Below are 5,039 nucleotides of genomic sequence, written 5' to 3' on the forward strand. Positions count from 1 at the left end.
GACTGGGGCCACTTTCATTTGGCTCCTTCAGGAAGTGTTTGTGTGGCGCCGTCTGTGTGCTGGGTCTGTAGGGGCTGGGAACACGGGCATGCGGGGCAGGCAGCACAGCATGGAAGCATGCTGGCAGACAGGGATGCCCATCTTGCAAAGGAGCGAACAGCGGTGTCCCTCCTCTGGAGAAGGAGCCAGCAGAGCGTTGCGGGAGTGCTGGGTGCTTCCTGACAACCATGCGGCGGGAGCTGCCAGGGCGTGGGGGGCGGGGAGGAGCGATTGGTCTTGGCAGTTTATATTTCACACAAGGCACACAGCCTCGTGCCTACAGAGTGCCGCAGCACTGAGCTCACTGTGCCACCGGGCACAGGGGGGAGGCCACGGACACCCACAGAAGTGAACGTGCCGTGTCTCGTGTCTCGGCAGCAGACTTGCAGCTGGGCGCGGTTTCCTTGTGTGGAGTTGTGTGGGATCCCACCCCCTGTGCAGGAGTGCCTGCGCCACTTCTGTCAAGTTACAGAGCGGTGCCCCGTGCCCCAGGACCCTTCGTGCTGTCCTTTTACATCCAGGCTGTGCCCCTAACCCCTGCCACCGACCCTCTGTCTTTCTTTCTAAAGTCTTGTCATCATCTCAGTGGGCTCGGGCTGCTGTAGTGGAATATCACAGACTGGAGGCTTCTGAACATTTACCTGTCCCAGCTCTGGAAGCTGGAAGCCCAGGATCAAGGCCCCGGCAGACTCAGTGTTTCCTGCTTCATAGTTGGCACCTTCTCGCTGTGTCCTCACGTGGTGGAAGGGGAGAGGGCTCTCTGGGATTTCTTTCATAGGGACACTGATCCCATTCCTGAGGGCTCCACCCCTATGACCTCCCAAAGACCCCCCCCCCAGACCATCCAACACCCTGGGGGTCAGGATTTCGACCTGTGAATTTTGGGGTGGCACAAGCTTGCCATGTCACATGTGGTGTAAATGGAGCACATGGTAGGTAATCTTTTGGGGTTTTCCCCGACTCGAGTTTATTCCCTGGAGATCCATCCAGGTTGTGGCATGTATCACTGCTCCCCCACTTTTCATGGCTGAGCAGTGTTTCATGGTGTGGACTTGCCACTGTGTCTATAACTGTCCATCTGTGGAGGGACCTCTGGGCTGGCCCTGCTTTTTGGCTGTTATGAGTAAAGCTGCTGTGACCATCGTGGGCAGGTTTAGTCTCTGCTCTGGCAGTGTCTGAGGAGCCTGTGGGTTGAGGGCAGCCTTTGCCGTGTGGGGTGGGACAGGGTGCCATGGCCAAGTCCAGAATGACACACACATAATGTAAAATTTACCATTTTAACCATGTTTAAGTGCACAGCTCAGCGGCGTTAAGCACGTTCACCATCACCACCATCATCATCTCCAGAACTTTCTCATCTTCCCAACTGACACTGTCCCCATTAAACACTCACTCCCCACCCCCCTGCCCAGCCCCTGGCACCCCCCATTCTACTTTCCGTCTCTGTGGATCTGACGACTCTAAGGACCTCCTATGAGTGGGATCACACAGTGTCCTTGTGTGACTGGCTTATGTCACTGAGCACGGTGTCCCCCAGGTCCATCCCTGTTGGAGCATGTGTCAGGATTACCTTCATTTTCAAGGCTGCGTCACGTCCCCTTGGTCCCAGGCAGATCTTGCCATTCTTCCTGCCCTCCCCTCCTCTACCTCTGTGAAGGTCTCTTCCTGGCGTGGACCCTCTGCCAGTTGTCGGAGGAACCTGTTCCCAGGCCGTCCAGAGCCCAGATCCCCTGTGCGTTGGGCTGGGCCCAGATCCTCCCTTGGGCTCCCATGAGCCATGTGATGTTGGGCCCGCAGTGTCACCTCCCCGAGCCGGGGTCTCTTCCTCTCTGCCCTGGGGTTGTAGTGGCATCTGCCTCCTGCACAGGGGAGTTGTGGGGTTGCATGTGTTGGCGGGCCTGGGATTGGAAACCAGGAACTGGATCGTGAAGCAGCAGTGGGCTCTGGGTTGGCAAGGGTTTATGGCCTCAGTGACCTGGCGAGGAACTTGCAGCTAAAATGCTAGATCTCGGCACATGTAGATGAGAGGCTGGCTCCTCGCATACGCTGAGGAGCTGAAACCTGCATCTCTGCGTGGACTCGGGGGCGTTCAGTGCCGTGGTGAGCGCTGAAGGTTGCGTTGTTGGAGTCGCGTGCACTCCTGAAGGGAGGCCGGTGCTGAGCTCCGGGAGGTCCCGGGTGGTGCCTGGAGCTCCCCCAGCTTTGCACTCTACCCGGTCCGGGCTTGCAGCTCCGCCACTGGGACATGCACATGCTTTCCCTGGCGCTGCCCGAAACCGCGCACCTCCTACGCAAAGCACGAGCGGCCTCGCTTTTTGTGACAGATGTGGCTTCCACATGGTTGGGCTGTTGCATATTTTAAACTACAGCCTCTCAGCTGTGCTTGGGCTGCATGTGTGCACATGTGTATGTGCGTGTGCGCACACCAACCCCCGTCACTGTACCCTAACTGCCTCTGGAGAGCTTGGGGTCCTTGGCAAGCCAGGGCTGTGGCTGTCAAAATTACTTTTATTTAAGAAACAAGACTGAGCCAGGCAGTTCCTTCCCACCTGTCTGGGCCATGGTCTGCAGCTGCCCGGGTTCCTTCCCACTGCCTTGGTCTCCCCACATCCTTGGCGAGAGCGGAGGCTGCTTTTCTGTTTTATAGTTGAGGTGTTTGTGGCTGAGGGACCATGTGCTTTGGGCACAGAGGTGCCGGAGTGGCCCATCTCTGCCCCTGCTGACATGCGGGTCCTGTGCCTGGGTGCTGGCTTTAGGTGTGTGCACCTGTTTGTTCCTTCCAGGCGAGGTGCCCTTTTAAAAGTACCAGAAGGGCAGCTCCCTTCTTGTAACAGCATTTTGTCAAAAATAGGGGTCTCACCCAGGGCAGTTCTGCCTCCAAGAACACTAGGCAGTGTCTGGGGACATTTGTGGTAGTCACGACAAGGGGAGTTCCTGGCATGAAGCAGGAGGAGGCCAGGGATGCTGCTTAGCACCTGCAGTGCCCAGGATGGCCCCACCACAGAGAAGGATCTAGCCTAGGGGGACGGACCCCTAGCCTCAAGGTCGTGTCCCCTCCCTGCTGCCCACCCTTCTCTGCAGAGCGTGGTGAGGGAAGGAAACCGCGTGGGCCCCTTGGGGGAGAAGGTGGTATCATGTGTGCACCCACCTCCACCCCTCCTATTCCCAGAACTCAGGTGGATTTGGTGGGAGTGGGCCTGTGTGGCCTTTCTTGATTTTGTGGACGAGGTGAGTTGTTTGCAGTAGCACGGGGCTGTGGTCTGAGTGTGTCGTCCAAAGGTTCATGTGTTGGACACTCGATCCCCAGTGCAGCAGTGTTGAGAGGGAGACCTGCAAGAAGTGATGAAGTCATGAGGGCTTAAATGGATTAATGCCGTTGTTGTGGGAGCAGGCTAGTTACCACGGGAGTGGGTTAGTTATTGTGGGAATAGGTTGGTTACCGTGGGAGTGGGTTGGTTATCATGGATTAGTTATTGTGGGAGTGGGTTGATTATCATGGGAATGGGCTGGTTACTGTGGGAATGGGCTGGTTATTGTGGGAGTGGGTTGGTTATTATGGGAGTAGGCTGGTGATTGCAGGAGTGGGCCCCTGATAAAAGGATGTGTTTGGCCTGTCTCTGTCTTGTGCTCTGGCTTCCGCCTTCTGCCATGGGATGACTTTTGCCAGATGCCACCGCTAGGCTCTTGGACTTCCCAGCCTCCAGAACTGTGAGCCAAATGAATCTGTTCTTTATAAATTACTTAGTCTGTGGTATTCTGTGACAGCAGCAGAAAACGGACTGAGACAGAGGGCATGAGGGATGGCGGGTGATCACTACTGATAGGGAATCAAAGTCGTGTTTTTTTTTATTCTGAAAAGGGTGCAAGGCAGTTAATGAAGACACCAGAGCGAGGCTGCTGCAGCCCAGGCTCCTAGTCTGTGGTGCGTCTGGCGGTTTGGGACTCACACCTCACCTGAGTGGGCTCTGGAGCTGTGGGTCAGTTCCTCGGGCGCTCGGGGCAGGTCTCCTGAGGGCAGGACTGTGTGCAGACACTGCAGGGCACAAAACCAACCTCTTCTGCAGGAGCTGCTGGAGAAGGGTCTGTAGCAGGCACCAGCACTGAGACTATCATGACAGGCACCAAGAAGTTTCCAGAAAGCAGAGGAGGCGAGGTGCTTGTGTGGTGGTGGGGCTTTCTGGAGCAGAGGCTGTGAACCTGACACACAGCAGCCTTCAGGTGTCCATGGTGGGGATGGCACTGCAGACAGAGGACACAGCTAGGGCAGATGTGCAGAGGCGGGGAGATGTGGCAGGTGCAGGGACAGAGAGGGAGTGAGCCTAGAGGTGGGGGCTCAGGGCAAGCAGCGGGATGTTTTGAGTCCTAAAAGGGGGACTGTGGGACTTTAGTTCTCAGGCGAGTGCGGCCTGAGGAGAGTTACTGAGGGTTATTGAGTAGGTTATTGAGACTGTCCCTTTTTAAGAGTTATTGATTGCTGCATAATGAAATCACCCCCAAACCTAGCAATTTAAAATAACAAACACTTATCATTTTATGTAGATTCTCTGGGTCAGGAATCTGGTAGCACTTTAGCTGGGTGGTCCTGGATTGGGATCTCTTGGAGGTTGTAGTCAAGACACCAACGAGGGCTACATCATCCCAAGGCTGTACTGGGGCTGGAGGAGCCGCCACCAGGCTGGCTGCCTCACACGGTTCCTTGTGGGCCTCTCCATGGTGCTGCTGGGGCTTCCTCACAGCATGGCGGCTGTGCCCCAGAGAGAGTGACCCCAGAGGGAGAGCAGGGAGGCAGCTGCCTTGTCTTTGATGTCCTTGTCTCAGAAGTGACACACGGTCGCTTACTGTCCTATTCTTTCCTTTTTTATTTTTTGCGGCTGTCCAGTGCAGGGATCCGAACCCTTGACCATGGTGTTATAACACCACGCACTAACCAGCTGAGCTAACTGGCCAGCCGTGCCCTATTCTTTTCATTAGAAGCAGATCCCTAAATCCAGCCCGAGTTC

The sequence above is a fragment of the Galeopterus variegatus genome, unplaced genomic scaffold (genome assembly GCF_000696425.1).
Source record: "Galeopterus variegatus unplaced genomic scaffold, G_variegatus-3.0.2 Scaffold5102, whole genome shotgun sequence".
Lineage (NCBI taxonomy): Eukaryota > Metazoa > Chordata > Mammalia > Dermoptera > Cynocephalidae > Galeopterus > Galeopterus variegatus.